Source organism: Rhinopithecus bieti, unplaced genomic scaffold, assembly GCF_001698545.2.
Source record: "Rhinopithecus bieti isolate Rb0 unplaced genomic scaffold, ASM169854v2 scaffold_566, whole genome shotgun sequence".
Classification (NCBI taxonomy): domain Eukaryota; kingdom Metazoa; phylum Chordata; class Mammalia; order Primates; family Cercopithecidae; genus Rhinopithecus; species Rhinopithecus bieti.
Window position 1 is genome coordinate 2,978,483 of NW_016803334.1, and position 17,069 is coordinate 2,995,551.

Below are 17,069 nucleotides of genomic sequence, written 5' to 3' on the forward strand. Positions count from 1 at the left end.
CTATTAACATTTCCCAATCCTTGTCAAGTTTGAGGTATTTTTCGTTTTAATTTCACAGTTTTACTTATTAGCTGAAAAATTTTTAACTGCCTGATTGGAAGCCAAACCACCATGTTACATTTCCTTCACCAAACTGGTAATTATTTTTTTCAACTTAACAGAATTAATTGTGATGAAAGGCAAACTGTTTCATCTACCTTTTCTCCAAAGTATTAGTTACTTCTGTCCTAGTTTTAAAATTGTTATGTTTATCCTGTTAAAATATGTGCTATATATCCAGAATTCCAGAAAATATACCCAGAATCCACGACAGGGAATTGGCATCTGGACCCAGGTTTACTGAGATTCAAGATAAGCAAGATCAGCTGAGTAACTCAGAACAGAACAATTGGAGGGAAAGCAAGTTGTGTAGTCATACTGGTAAAAGACTGGACAGCCAGCCAAGAGGAAGGCAAGCAAACAATCCTGCTGAAAAGACTGAAACAAAAGAGATTACCAGACAAGTGGAAGCAAGTGTTTCATCACATAGCCACAGACCTATATGATTAAAAACTATCCACTCAGAAACCTATGAAGTTTCTGAGGTTTTTTTATGGCTCTGCTTCCTATTGAAGACAGGTTATTCTCATTCATTCAAGAAAGTCTGATATGTTTACAGGAAAATAAAGCCTGCTGTCTTGGAATAAATGCAAACGTATCTAACTCCTGGTTTCAGAGGAATTGAGCTAGATAGGGTTGGAATATTTCTCATTCTCTCTCTCTCTCTTTTTCTCTCTCACGTAATTTCTGTTCTTAGGAAATAGACTGTGGCCTGCCTATTGACTCAGGCCCTGATAAATCAAATGTTGCATCATTGCATGATAAATAACTTTCTTCTTTTACCTAACTACAAAAGAAAATCTGTTCTTGTACAGATGTAAGGGTTATTTTTTGACTTGTTTTAGTACAGTATATTGGCCAGATACACACACATACATACATAAATACATAGACATAGATACTCTTTACACATAACACTGAATTTCTGTTAAGTGGATATGCACATTAATGTAATTCAATGTCTTTATAGTGAAGATGGGGAAATGGATGCCCAGAGCGTTTACAATGTACTTAGCTTCTCAGGTAGCACCTTTGTAATGTCTATTGCATCTTAGTGAAGGGCTTTCTCAGAAGAACAAAAGCTTCTAAAACCATTAGACTTAAAATATTGTCCATGTTTACATTTCCCTGACGGAAATATGTAACATTTCTTAAGAGTCGTTTAACAATGTTTCAAAACACTTAAAAAATTGGGTGTTTTATGACATGCATATCTAATTGTCTGGCAAACGTTTGACCAAGCCTCACTGAAAGAGATAAGAAAAAAAGGTGCTGACCTAAGTAACAAATACAGTCTCTGTTTTCAAATATCTTATTTTTAAAAATGCAAAGAAGTTTAAAGGTTAAGCCTGTAACACAACTAGTGCAAGAAGAATTCTGAAAGGGAGCTAGGAGTAACCTCAGAAGTATTGGAAGGAATTTGTGGGGGGAAGCTAGAACTGAAGGCTAGGGAGGCTAGTGACTAATTCAATCAATTAGTAGCACATCTAGGATGGTGCCAAATTTCTCGTATGTCCCATACTTTCAACTATGCTAATAGCAAATATACATAATATACAGAGTGTGCTATTAAGACGTAAAGAATGAATGGTGTCTGTAGCTAACATTCACTGAGCTCTTACTGAGTCAGGCACAGTACTAAGTACATTAAAAGCATTAACCTGTTAATTCACACACACACACGCACACGTGCACACACACACACACACAAACCTAAAGAGAATAAGTTTCAAAAAACTTTAAAAATTGAAGACAGGTTATTCTCATTCATTCAAGAAAGTTTGATATCTTTACAGGAAAATAAAGCCTACTGCCTTGGACTAAATGCAAACATATCTAATTACTCCTGGTTTCTGTGGACTTGAGCTAGACAGGGTTGGAATAATTCTCATTCTCTCTCCTCTTTTTATTAATGAGGAAACAAATTTTATCATCCTCATTTTATCAATGAGGAAACAAATTTCACCAAGTTCAAAGAGGAGTAAATAGAAGAACTGAGATTTGGATCCAAGTGCATCTCCAGAGCTCAAGTTTTTTACCACTAAGCAATAAATAATTTCCTATTAATCATGATTAATCTCCTATTAATCATAAATGAGTAGCTCTATGATACTGTAATTTTAAAATCATTACACAAAACACTTTAAAAGAAAACAGAGTACTTACCTAGACTCCAAGAATAATTTTTCTCACTAAAACTCATATTTTATGTAGATTGTACTGCAATCTAAAATTTAATTGAAAGATGTTTTATTTTCATCATTTATTTTTATTTGTTTATTTATTTACATTTGAGAAGGAGTTCTGCTGTTGTCGCCCAGGCTGGAGTACAATGCCACTATCTTGGCTCACTGCAACCTCCACCTCCCCGGGTTTAAGAGATTCTCCTGCCTCAGGCTCCTGAGTAGCTGGGATTACAGGTATCTGCCACCATGCTTGGCTAATTTTTTTATTTTTAGTAGAGACGGGGTTTCACCACGTTGGCCAGACTGGTCTGGAACTCCTGATCTCACATGATCTGCCCACCTCGGCCTCCCAAATTGCTGGGATGACAGGCGTGAGCCACCACGGCTGGCCTGATGTTGTTTTATTTTAAATTATGTGATTGATAACTCTATTGCTCATAAAATATTGAAAGGATTCATTCATAATTATAACCAAATCCACATACTCTCTCACTAAGAAGAGGTATATAGGCATTTTAAAGCCACATTTGTTTGTTTTTTTTTCTTCTTACTGTAATTTAAGCCTGAATGTTTGCCACTTTACTGGCTTGTGTCCAGAACTGATTGACAGGTATGGTAATCATGCACAAATGATATGCAAATTGAGGCACTGCATTAATAGCTATGTAAATATAATGTTTTTACTCAACTCAGTTCTAAGTCAGCACAGTCTTTTTTATTTATGAGAAATAAGCTGCACACATTCCCCCAAATAGAGAAATGCATGTTTTAGCATTATTGCTCACACCAATGTTCAGTTGAAAGACACTGCCTACCTTCCTTTCTATTTCTCTAAGTCCTTTTTTAACTTATGGGTCAAATTAAGTCTCACCTAATTCAAAAAGCGTTTCAAGAACCCCTGTAGTCCATTTAATTGGCACTTAACATGAATTATCTCATCTCTTAAGTGTTGATGATGATGATGATAGTGGTGATGATTTTAACTATAAATTGACTTTGTGAAGTAATTACTGATTAATTATGAGTGTAATGATGTCTCAAATTTCTTTAAGAGACTTGAGAGCATTTGACATTACTACTTGCTACCCTTCCTTTACCAACATTGCTATTCATACCAACTTTCCCTAATACCCATCTTTCCACTGATCCTGCAAGTGCGGAAAATCAGTGGAGATAATATTAAAATAAATTTAGAAATAACTGGCTATTCTTCTCAACCCTTCTAATTTCATCATTGTAATTAGCTGATATTTTCTAACCGAACTTAAGGAGGAGAAGTCTAACAATTTTGATCATTTTAATTACACTTAGTTTTCACATTAAGAATGGTAATTTTAGTAATAATCTTCAATTATTTTGCAATATATTATTTATATTTTTATATATTTCTTATATTTTTTGATGAATTGAAAATTCTCCCTAACCCAAAATTTTCAGTCACTCATTTTGTTGTTTGTTTTTAATTTTTGGTAGTATAAAAGGTAATACAATTTTTTTCCCTAGGCTGAGAAGCACATAACATATGTTAGAAAGAATTCTAAAGTATAGGTAACATTTTTAAATGGTGTTTAAAGTGACAAAATTCAGAATTTGAAAACATACTAAGGTATAATTACTTAGTTCCTCACGGCATCAGGTCAGTGAGATATTACCATACATATTAGGATATGTACTTATTATTCTACACAAATGTTTGACTTCAAGGCAACATAATTTCCCATACCTTTAAAAAATCCTTTCTAGTTAGTTTCATTCCTAAAAAAGTGCATTTTTTTATAATTACAGAATGATATTTAACGCAAAGTAAATTAGATTTATTTTATCCATATGCCACAAAAGGTCAAATTCCATCTGTTCATGTTTCTCTGCTTTCTAAAGTGAATAGTGTTTAGTTACAGAAAGATATACAGATGTTCACAGCCTCTGGAGAACAACCTTTTGTTTCTCAATAATTTTTAGATGACTGTTCAGTGGATATCAGCATAGATGTGGGAAAGCATGAGTTCAATTTATGGTCAGTATTGGCACCTCAGTAGTAGATGTACTAAATGGAATACAAATATTTTATTCATTATGATGTTCTCCTTCTTTTAATGAACAGAAATAAGTGTGCAAGTAAAAACCATGTTCCATAACAAAATGCTCCTTCCAATAATGTAATTCATTATGAGCTCACGAGTCATACTAGGTTACAAATTTGCATGAGGAATTCGTAACTCATATATATCTATTTTTTTATTTGGAACAGTAGCATTTTAACAAAGGCCATAGGTACAATGGGGGAAAAAATTAAGTGGCCCATGAAGCTTTTACCTAGATAAATAGACAACAATTATTTACATTTTTAAAATGATGTCCCTGAATTCCATTTCACCTTGCTAATGAAACCTGGCACATACTGGTACTTTGAGAAAATTATGAGAAATTAATTTTAAATTCTGTGTCACTTAATCATAAATTTCCATAAGTCTGGAAAATACGTACATAAAAGAAGATGTGGAACACCATTATAAATTCAATACACTAATAACCATAAATCTATGGTTAATTCTGTCTTCATTTATATATTGTCATACTTATCACCTCTTTACCAATCATGTTTATACAGTAATATCTAGTGATCTTATATGCTATGTTGATATGGACAGGAGGTAGAGAAATAAGGTGTAGAAGAGGGCAGTCCCCAGTGAGGGCTACTGCCTCAAGCCTGGACCCATGGCCCAAAGTGAGAACATGCATTGTTGTTTTCCCACCTGAATGTTGTTTTTCTAGAACCATGCTAGCCTGCCCCACCGTGTACCCATAAAAGCCCCAGGCCCTACTGGCAGAGTGGCAAGCAGCAAAGAAGGAGAGAAGAGAAGGAGCAGCCAGGCATCAGAGAGAAGCAGCTTGACTTCAGAGGAATGGCTTGACCTCAGGGAAGAGTTCAGCCAGGTACAGTCTAACTCCATGGGAAGACCACCTTCCCACTCCATCCCCTTTCCAGCTCCCCATCCTGTTGACAGTCACTTCCACAGCTCAATAAAATCCTCCACATATACCACCCTTCGATTCGTTTGGGTGACTTGATTCTTCCTGGATGCCAGATGCAGGTGCAAGAGGCTGCCACACTGACCCTCCACTGAGCTGTTTAACACTTAAGCCATGTACAGATGGCAAAGCTAAAAGGGCACACTTAACACATGCCCTCTGGGGCTTCAGGGGTCATGGCAACCCCTAGATGCTACCACGGGCCCACAAAAAGTTCTGCTCTTGCAAATTGCCCTGAAGCTCTCATCCTGGCCTCTGCACCCACTCACCTGTGTGCTCCCCCTCCTGCAAGGAGTTGACAGCTATAAGCTGAGTAAATGAGCCAACCCCTTTGCAAGTCCATGAAGGGGTCAAGGGAACTATATCCCATTTCAATATGAGGAAAGTTCAATCATTGCATACTACTTGCAAAGAGATCTCTCATATGAATTTCTTCTGATTATCAATCTTTCAAAGTATATTGAGATTTAAGGGATAGTCACATCAAAATAAATGACAAGAGATGTCATAGTTCTGCCTCGAAGAAAATTTCTTTACTAGAGGAGAAACAGAAAAATGCAATTAAATGAATGTTAACATCTTCATATAAAAATCACATACAATCAAATGACATTTATTCACATCACAGCTAAAGCTGGGGTGATTTAGATAACAGGACCAAATGAGGTTAGCGATCAATTTTATTAGTGGTGATTCTTCAATAAGTTTGGTTGTAGAAGTCAAACACAAGATGTTTACTGACTCAGAATTCCCAGGCAGCAAATCTGATTATATATATTAAGCATTATCTACGAAACAAAACTTTTTAAGGACTAGGTTAAAAAAATAGTAGGAAAATTTGTTTGTATTTTTAAAGGAAAACAAACTTTTTTTGTGATCTGTAAGGCAAAGAAACTTATTTACATGTTAAGGGAGTAAATTAAACGCGATGCTATTGCTGTGAAGAATTGCTGGACAGTTCAAGTCAATTCAGATTAATAGTAATATTTGTATTTGTATAATTATTTACAGACAATAATTATCTTTCTTAGAGTTATCCTTAAATCAGTTTTGGGGGTTAAATTATTACTATCTCCATTTTATTGATAATGAAAGTGAGAATCAGAATATTCAAAGGCTACTGGAAAGTGGAAAAGTCTGAATTCAAGTTTTCTGAACCCTGATTTTACTCTATTTCTGCATATATGCCCCGGCCGTGAGAAGAGCCTGGAAATACATCTAATTTGATCCAGCAATTAAATGAACTCTTAAAAACCAGAGGGCCCAATGGAAATCTATTAGCGCATATAATTAGTCAAGCAGCCAAATAGCTTTATTCTCCCTTGGGGGTCCCTCACGCTGTCTGATTGCTTCAAATTCTGCTGATATGTCATTGTATGCCATTTTATATGGTCCTTTTGTTTCTTCATTTTTTGTTAGATGATTGAAACTCACTGACAAAATTAGGCATAACCAAGTGGATCATACTGTGAGTTTTTACCTTAAAAAGTATCCCTTTCCTGCTAATGGAAAAAACAAAGTCCCAGTTTTCAAAATATTTTCTTGCTGAAATGGAAATGCAAAGTTGATTTACTATGCCCATGAGTTTCTATGTGACACACCGATATTTTGATGAGAAAAAAAACTAAAACTATTCATCATTACTGCAGTAGTGTGGAATTCTTTTCCTACCACCATCCATTGTCAAAAGAGTTAACTGACCTTTTAACTCTAAGTGCATTTTATTTTGGCATCAGTCAAAACACTGGCATATTCTCCTTGAAAAAGACTATGCGCTGTATCTGGGAGGAATCAGGAAATAGTAATGAGTTATTGCTGGTTATCTCGTTTTTTTAAAATTTAGTCCCATGTTAAAAGAGAACTTTAATTGCTATTTATGAGCTTTGTGCCCTAGATTACACGACTTTGGCAGAAGGTGGAATTATAACATGAAAGTCTACCAAACTTATTCTGGTTTATTTTCATGCGTTTATTTGTAATTCATGCCTCATTATAAAATAAGCAATTCAGGACAAGTGCTGCAGAAGTGAACATAACAGGTGTTCACTGGACTGTACCAGGCAAACCAGAATGTTTCATTCTGACCACATACCACACTATCACAGTACCCTTGGTAAGTGGTAATACCTCAGAAAAACAGTTGTATAGTGTGCCTAAGGAGACTGAGTGCTAGGGTTCCTATCTTGTCATATAATCCTTGGAAACATACTGGGCCTATTATTTATTTCATAATAGGTTAGGGAGCCTAACTCATTTAATAATGAGTTAAGGAGCCTATTTACTTATTTAATGTATTTATTTGTAGCAACTTAAAGAAAAATGTATTTTACAAATTAGTAGAAAATTGTACAATTTAAATGGTGACACCAGGCGCAGTGGCTCACACTTACAATCGCAGTACTTTGGGAGGCCAGAGAAGGGAGGATATCTTGAAGCCAGGAGTTTAAGACCAGCCTGGATAACATGATGAGACTCCATCTCTGCACAAAATTTGTAGAAATTAGCCAGTGCAGTGGCACACACCTGTACTCCCAGAGACTTGGGAAGCTGAAGTGGAAGGATCCCTTGAGCCCAGGGTTCCAGGCTGCAATGAGCTATGATTGTGCCACTGCACTCCAGGCTGGGTGACAGAGCCATCTCTTAAAAAAATAATAATAAAATAAACCCACAAATCAATTATTTCCGCCATGCTATAAAATGCCCTGGATGAGAAAAGAAAAATAAATGGGCTTTTTTTCTCTGAAACTCTCTATAAACTTTGGTTGGTGACTACTTATAATATTTCTGCATAGACAAGTTTTTAATTCAGTTGTATTGCTGTATGTGTGAGTTTCAAAAAAACAAAGCAAAAAAAACAGAATAATAGTCACATATTGGTCTAGTTTTCTCTAATAGAAATCTATCATACCTTATTATTGCTTAAATTAAGAAAGATGACTTTTCAACATGTATATGCATTTTATTCACTCACTCATACTCTGCCTTGTTCCATAAAATATGTGAGACAACCCCATGCACATATGTAATTTTCATAAAATTTAGTGTATCATCAGGTTCGTGAAGCAGATTGGATGGCACTAAAAACCTGCCTATTACTTTAATTTCTTCTTTTTTTGTTGTTAATAGAGACAGGGTCTCTCTATGTTAACCAGGTTGGTCTCGAACTCCTGGCCTCAAGCAATCTTCCTGCCTCAGCCTCCCAAAGTGCTAGAATTATAGCCGTGAGCCACCACACCCAACCCTATTAGTTTAATTTCTTATGCAAGTACACTAAGAGAGATGATAGTTGCTTATTCAGAACTGGGATTTGAGAACAGAAAATAAAGTCTAGAACCTAGCCCATATTATCAATATCTTCATTCCATTATTGACTAAATAGTACATGTTAATCTTAACACGAGCTATAAAATATATTCAGTTTTATCAGTTCCCTGACACCACATCCAAATAATTTTAATGTAATTAGGAAAAAACTGAATGATTGAGCCAGTATGAACATGTAGTAATTTAGACTAATTCTTGTTCTACTAAAAAATGAGATAGAAACATCCACACCAGTTTCATTTCCTTTAGTCTTGTAAGAGAACCAGTATTTTTATATAATGGGATATTGATAGGGTTGAATTGTGTCCCTCTAAGAAAGATATGTTGGTAAGTTCCAGCACCTTAGAATGTGACCTTAATTGGAAATAGGATCATTGCAGATGTAATCAGTTAAATGATGTCACACTGTAGTAGGGTTAACCCTTAATCTAATATGATAAGTATCCCTATAAAAGGAAACAGAGAGAGACAGAGGGAGCGTGACCATGTGGAGACAAGAAGAGACTGGAGTTTTGCTGCCACAAGCCAAGGAAAATCTAGGCTACTAGAAGATAGAAGAGGCAAGGAAGCATTCTTCCACAGAAGTTTCAAAATGAGCTCGGCCTATACCTTGATTTCTGACTTTTAGCACCCAGAATTGTGGAAGAAAGAATTTCTGTTGTTTTAAGCAACCCAGTTTGTAGTAATTTGGTACAGCAGCCCTTAAAAAACTAATATGAGGATGTAGAATTTTCAAAATAAAAAACAAACTATTTATAAGTAACAAAATACATATTAAATTTTAATTTTAAATGACCATTTTGTATCTCTTTTATTTTATTTTATTGGAAGTTTATAATTTCAAAAGCCTTTTGCTCTAGATATTTCAAGATGGTGATAGCAGAATTACGTCTTCAGAGAGTAAAATTGATTAGTATGTTCAACTGAATTTATCTCATGCTTTTATAGATTGTTTTCCCTTCATGAATTCACTCAATTTTCTGCATTTCTCACATCCATATCAGGGATTATTCCCTTATGTTCAGTTGTGTTGATTAACTTCTATTTTTAAAATATTCTTTGCTTTCTTACTAATGATTATATAAGACAATTTTAAGAAGTTTTGCCCTTGAGAAACTTTTTTCTAAAATTGTATATGCCTTAATTTGTGGAGATTCATGTTTATTTATGTATGAATACTAAACAAAAATATGTATTTATATGTAAATGGTCAATCACATCTATTTGACTTTAAATTTTGCCAAAGTTTATTATTAAAATTTAAAATAAAATTGTATCACATATATATTTCTCTTTATATTTATCTTTGAAGTAAACTTTGGATTAAAATTTACACAGTATTTGGCCAAGATCGAAAGGAGTTCCATTCTGTGATTATTTCTTTCATTTAATTAAGTGGGCATGAAGCCTTTAGGAAAAAAAAAAATTACATGTGCATCCAGAACCCTGGCTCTAATTAGAGAAACTAACAGCAGAGCTGTTGAAATGCACCTGAGCCACATGTGTCGCCTTGGACAGCAAACTCTTTTTTAAAAACAATTACAAAATTAATTCCTAACCAAACAATAGATATCTGGCCACCATGAACAAAAGTTTCAAGGAATTATAGTAATGAAGAAATTATCCAGTATTTGGTCTTGTGTGGGGCTAGTATCTCATCTGGATATTATATGGGAAAGGAATAGCTGATACATGTAGGAAAAATTTTAAAAAAACAAACAAACAAACAAAAAAACCAAAAAAAATCAACACTGACACCCACATTTTTGACTGATGTTTCTAAAAGTTATTCCAAATTTGGTCATTTTTTATCTATCTTTTCAGAGCAGTGACAGAAGATTGAGCTCTGCAGCCTTTTTTGGGGACTTTATATATTCTTTGCTGAGACCATATTGCTTGTGTGGTAGAGAGAATGACAGCCCCCTCAAAGACATTCACAGCCTAATCACAGGAAGCTGTGACTATGTTATCTGACAGGGCATTTCACGATGGGATTAATAAGGACCATGGCATGACGAGATTGTCCTGGATTACTCAGGTGTGTCCTTAAAATGGATCCTTAAAATTAGATTATCTTTTTAAGGTGTGGTCAGAAGAGGGAGATGTAACTATGAAGGAATGTCCAGAGAGACACAACCTTGCTAGCTTTGAAGCTGGAGGAAGGGGACCATGAGCCAAGAAATGCAAGAAGTCTCTAGAAGCTGGAAAAGGCAAGATAATTATTTTTCTCCCAGAGCCTCTGGGAAGTAACACAGCCCTGCTGACACCTTGATTTTAGCCCTTGTCAGATCTTCCAACCTATAAAACTGTAAAAGAATACATCTATATTGTTTTAAGCCACTAAATTTGTGCTAATTCATTACAACAGTTATAGAAAACCAATGTTTGTGCTAATTCATTACAACAGTTATAGAAAACCAATGTACCTTTGTTTTACTTCATTTTAAATACCTGATTATTCTTTAGATATTCTACATACATTTTAATTAATTACTATCTATTTAGCTGAAGTTAGGGTCATAGTGACTAGTGTGTACTTGATGAAAATATTATTTTGAGCTCATCCCCCAAAACCTAGTAGGATATGAAAATATTTGGCTATGTAATAGAACAATTGTAAATTATACACATAACACCTAATTATGATGGCAAACACTGCTGGCTCCCAATCACTAAAAAGCTGAGTTTTAGCCCTTTGAAAAACTCCATTTTGGTGAAGCTGCAAAATATGTTTTTTTTTTTTTTTTTTTTTACTGGGATAATTTCTAAGAAATAAGATACAGGGGCACTCACTTCATTCTGATTCACTTCCTACCTGAATTGCTAGTTGGTTACATGGGACTCTATTACACTAAGTGTCCAGCAGGGGCAGCAGTGTGGAACTTTTCCCACCATCCAAACCAGATGAAGTCAGCTGAACCTAAGCCTGCTCACGTGTGAGTACATTTCACTTTATCATTGGCAAGCACTTAACATACTGTAGCTGAAAGAGAAATAAAAATTATATTGTGTGTGAGAGGGGTCTGAAAAATAGAATTGGGAGTTGTAAGGTCATCTTTTTTATTTCCCTGTGTGTTAAGAGAAAATCCTGATCTCAGCATATATTTTATATACTAGTAGGCAAAATCATGGCAGAAGCTGGAAGTAGACAGTGGAGTTCTACCAAACCCATCCTGATTCATTTTAATGCCACCATTAATTGTATTATTTGTATTCCATCCATTATTACAAAAGTGCCTATTTCAGGTTCAAATGCTACACAGAACAGGACTCTAGCACAAGATTGTCCTAGCCAAACCTGGCTTTGTGGTTTGCCCTTACCATGAGCCACTCTATTGCAGAGCCATTTTTAAATGGGAATCCTCAGACAGGAATAGCTGCATGCTGTGCCAGGAAGGCTGTGTGCTTCCTACAGTAGAGTGCTGGTAAATGTTTAACGACTAGCTCTAAGGGTAGAGGAGTGAGGTTGGGAAATATGACTTGTAGCATTTGCTAATTTCTGCATGTAAATATTTCTACCATGAACAATTTCAAGCTACCAAATTAAAGTCACTGAATGTGGAATTGGGAAGAGATGCTCACAATCATTCCTAACAGGCTGGTAGGCTCTGACTCCAGTGCACCACTAGCTGTCTCTAGCTGTGGCCTGGGATTCACACACACAAGGCATGTAGGCAGAGCCATGCGTAGCTGGATTCTAAGGATACCAGAAGTGACTATCGTAGACTAGAACTGAGAAGTTCTTCCTTTTTCTCTTGGCGTTAATTGTAAGTCACAGATTCTAACATGAAGGAGTGGGGAGCCGTTGGGGAACTTTGGAAGTTTATTCAGTTAAAGATTAAAATACTGCATTGTTTTAATGTTATTATAAATTCCTTTAAAAAGTGCAAAATTAGAGATTCACTTATTGGTTTTAGAATTATGTGAATTCCAATTTGGGGAGAGCATAATTTATTAAGGACAAAAAATTGAGCTAAACACAGGACTTTATGATGTGGAAGTGAACTTCGAAGAGGTTGAAGGTTCCCCTCTCTGCTGGCTAGCATCAATCAGATTTTAGGATGTTGGAACATTTGAACAACTACTTTGTAATTCATTCTAGTTTTCTTGCAACGGCATTAAATGCTTTTATACAGTGTTTTAGTCCATTCTCACACTGCTATAAAGAAATACCTGAAAGTGGTTAACTTATAAAGATTAGAGATTTAATTAGCTGACAGTTCCACAGAATGTGCAGTAAGCATGGCTGGGGGAACCTCAAGAAAGTCACAATTATGGCAGAAGGCAAAGGAGAAGCAGGCACATCTTACATGGCCTGAGCTGGAGGAAAAGAAGTGGCGGGAGGTGCCACACACTTTTAAACAACCAGATTTCATGAGAACTCACTATCAGAAAACCAGGAAGTGGGAATCTGCCCCCATAATCCAGTCACCTCCCACCAGGCCCCTCCTCCAGCATTAGGTATTACAATTTGAAATAAGATTTGGGCAGGGACATAAATCTAACCCATATCAGTGGGACTTCTAAATTTTAGTTGTATTTTCTTCAGAGTCAACTGGCAAAACTTAATCCAATTATTCAACAAGTGGCTCACCAATGATCTCCAATTTTGAAGTTTTAGCAAACTCTAATGATTGAACAAAAGCTTACAAGGAGAAAGCCATTCAAATGTATTCCACAAAAGCAAAGGAGGAACTGAACACATTAAGAGAACACAAATAGTGAACTCAATTTAATTTTTAAAATTTTGTTTTGTGATTGGCGATACATCAATTCATGAAAATGAGTTTTGATGGATACATCAATTCATGAAAATGAGTTTTGATTTTAAAAATTTACATGCTGCACAAAGTGGAATAAAATTCAGATTGTCTAGGATATTATAGATGTGAATTTGACAAAACATTTAGATGAATTATAAGTAGTGGAAACTTAATTTGACACATCCTATCGTTAAAAATATATTTTGAAAAAAAAAAGGTTTTTGAATGGAGGCAGAAAGACAGCCTGTGAAAATATTTGTTCTGAAAAATTATACATTTCAAAATGGAAAGAGTTAGAATTGGCAATAACCTCCATTTAGCAGAATGCTCTCTACACTTGTGTGTACCTCAGTACCTGTAGGGAGAGTATTTCCTCCATTGAATGTATTACAGTATATAGAAAGATCACTTGAATTTATGACTACAGGAGATTTTTTAAGTAATTAATAATAATCAATTAAAATGTATTTTTGGAAAAATGCCAGTGACTCAGGATTAGAGACAGAAATGGAATAAAGTGTATGAGTATATAACAAGAACAACTATTCTGCATAATTTAATTTTTATATTCAGATAATTCATATGAAATATTTTAAGTTGACTTTAATATACATGATATATATTATTTTAATTTTAGAAAGATTTTAGATATGAAAAAAATTACTGAATGACACTATTTGAGAGGCCAAACAATATTATAAAGCCAGTTGATTAGTCCATTAATAAATATTTCAAAACATGAATTAATTTTAATTACATTTTTGCATCAGGTTTAACTCATAAAATTGTCCCTGTTCAAAAGACATATCATGTTTTTTTGCTACCCTGAGACACATGCACCTCTATTACCCTACAGTCTAGGATGAGCTCCCTTCCCTCCTTCTCAAAGGCACTCCTCAGTTTGCCAGAAGCTCCTTCTTTTTTACAGGGATACAAACCTATCAGTTACCACCAGTTCAAGTCACTAGCAGGAGCTCACCAGTGAGGTCAGAATTTAGGAAATGGTAGAAAAAACTATTGACTTCAGGCAACTTCTGCTTTTTAGCTAACAGTGAGCACAACATTGTGCATTGGTTAAAAAGAGGAAGGATAAAATGCAGGTGTTGTGTAAACTGACAACGTATACGACACATTACTTATCTCTAGCCATAAAATAATCCCTCGTTTTCTTTATAGTCTTTCTTTTTCCTTAGTTCTCTCTTTCCTTTCACTTCTGCAACCTTTCCCTTCGCCACTTTGAGCTGCCTGGGAGGTATGCGGCCTGGAATCATAATTCTAGTCTAAAAAACGCTGTTTTCAATGAGTGGCCTTTCCCTTGCTTGTCCTCAGAAAGAATTGTTTGTGTGATATTTAAGCTAAAATAGAAGTTGGAGAAGGTCTGCTATAAAAAGAAGGGACTTATGATGTCCCAGTAGAACTGCAGAGCTGATGTGAATAAAGACAATTGTTGGTTTCAAGGGGGTGCCTTGCTGACTTAGGATAGAGTGATCAGATCGCCTTTATTAAAATGCAGACACACTCAAACTGATGGACAGTAAATCCTCATAGAAGAAAAGTATCCTGTCCGCATAAGATCATTACAAAATCCATCAGCAACATTCTGCTTACCCTCTGTTATAGCAGATCTTATGCACTGTAATATTTGTGTATATGCCTCTTTTTCCCACTAGACTGAGCTGTTGAAGAACTGGGATCTTATCTTATTAATCGCTATATCCCCAGGGCCTAGTATAGTCTGGGCACAAAATAGGCACTCAATGAATAATTGCTGAATGAAGGAATCATTAATTCAATCATGTCTACAAATTCTTAAGTCACAAATACTGCAGCTGCTTGAAGAATGTAATGAATTATTTGCATCAGTGTTACAAGATCTGTTTGTTGCAAGTCATCTGCCATGGGGAAGCTTGTCTGTCTCATTAGCATCGTCTCAGCATTATCAAACCGTGTTCATGAAACTTGCACCTATTTTTAGAATGACTAGGACCTTATCCTGTAAGATTTACACATTTCTTCATTAGTTTTCCTCCGCTTTCAGCAATTCTGCGACCCAAATTGCAATGTGATTTCAAATACAAAGATTGATGAAAGGAAAATATTTAACTTTCACAGTTGCAAGATGTTTTAAAGATCAGTCGCCTGGTATAATCCTCTCAATTAACAAATGAATCAACTCTTACCCAGAAAAACTGAATTCATCCAAGTTCAGAGGATTGGTGAGTAGTAAGGCCAAGAAAAAAAACAATCTTCCTCACCTTTATTTTTTCCATGATATTAACTGAAGTTGGCAAAAGGAAAATAAAGAGAAACAGAAATTAAAAGTAATGAAGAAGCAACTAAAATAAGAAAATATACAAGGAGAAAAACATGTTTATGCAACAGATTTACTTTTTACCATTTTGGTGCAAAACTCCTTTAAAGTTATTTACATTAAATGAATCCTGGTGATTTGAAGGAATCCTGTCTAGGTCAGCTTCTCCAGACAACAGACTTTGAGCATCTGAGATTCGCATGCAGGAAGTGTACTGGGGAGTGCTCCCAGAACAGCATCTGTCAGTGTCTGAGGGGAGTCAGGTTGAGCACAGGAAGCAGCGGCAGTTGCAGCAAAGATTCAGACAATCCAGTGGGGTGCTATAGAGCTTTGGTGCCCCGTCAGAGCTGTCCCCAATTAAAGCAAGGACACTAGGCTTTTTACTGCCACATCAACCCGTCAGTGGACTCCAACTGAGGGCATGTTTTTGGGAAAGATTCATCTGCAGGTCTTCAGCAGCCAAAGCTTCCTGGCAGCTGGGGTAATAAAAGTTTCAATCCTAAAGAAAACTCTGAGTAATGCAACATAGGATTCACTAGTGACCACTCTTTGTGCGACTTGGATCTACTTACTTTAGGTAATAAATAAACTTCATCTGAGAACAGCTCCTCCAGGTTTCAAGCTTGTTTCTTTTTCTAATAAAACTTAGTAAGGTTAGTGAAAGGAACTACAGCTCCTGCTGCTATAGCTAGTCAGGAGGCCACAGCTGATACTATTTTCTTCCTTTCCTACTCATTCCAGATTCATTTCTGCGGACAAAAGTGACTTACTTTATGCCTGTAATCCCAGCACTTTGGGAGGCCAAGGCGAGCAGATCACCGGAGGTCAGGAGTTCGAGACCAGACTGGCCAACGTGGCGACACCCGGTCTCCACTAAAAGTACAAAAAAAAAAAAAAAAAAAAAGCCAGGAGTGGTGGTATGAGCCTGTAATCCCAGCTTCTCAGGAGACTAAGGCAAGAGAATCACTTGAACCCAGGAGTCGGAGGTTGCGCTAAGCCGAGTTCACGCCACTGCACTTCAGCTTGGGCAACAGAGTGAGACTTTGTCTCAGAAAAAGAAGAGTGGCTTACTTGGTGACCTAGCCCCTCGTCCCTGAGGTAAAAAGTCTCTAGTCCTGTGCTTGCTCAAACAGCAGCTGATGCAGTTGCCCATTTGTTCTCACAATTGGACAAGAGATAACCAAGAGATTATCTATTGTATCTCCTGGATCTGAAATATATCCATCCCTACTACACCCATTGTATAGCCACCAATTTTATGTCTCCTTGGTGATGTACATCAATTTCCCTACCAGGGGAGTAACTCTTTTCACACTTGCTAGTCTCTTGGTAAAAGAACTCCAAAACCCCTAGGCA

At 36.0% G+C, this 17,069-nt stretch overlaps 1 long non-coding RNA gene across 1 annotated transcript in view; it reads left to right on the forward strand.

The window, feature by feature from the left end:
• LOC108531920 (uncharacterized) overlaps positions 1 to 16,534 on the forward strand; it is a 34,106-nt gene extending 17,572 nt beyond the window's left edge. Inside the window, exons 3-4 of the long non-coding RNA XR_001886313.1 lie at positions 5,058 to 5,219; positions 16,455 to 16,534. This is a non-coding gene — a long non-coding RNA (uncharacterized LOC108531920). The remainder of the gene's footprint in view (positions 1 to 5,057; positions 5,220 to 16,454) is intronic.
• Positions 16,535 to 17,069: the final 535 nt, after the last annotated feature.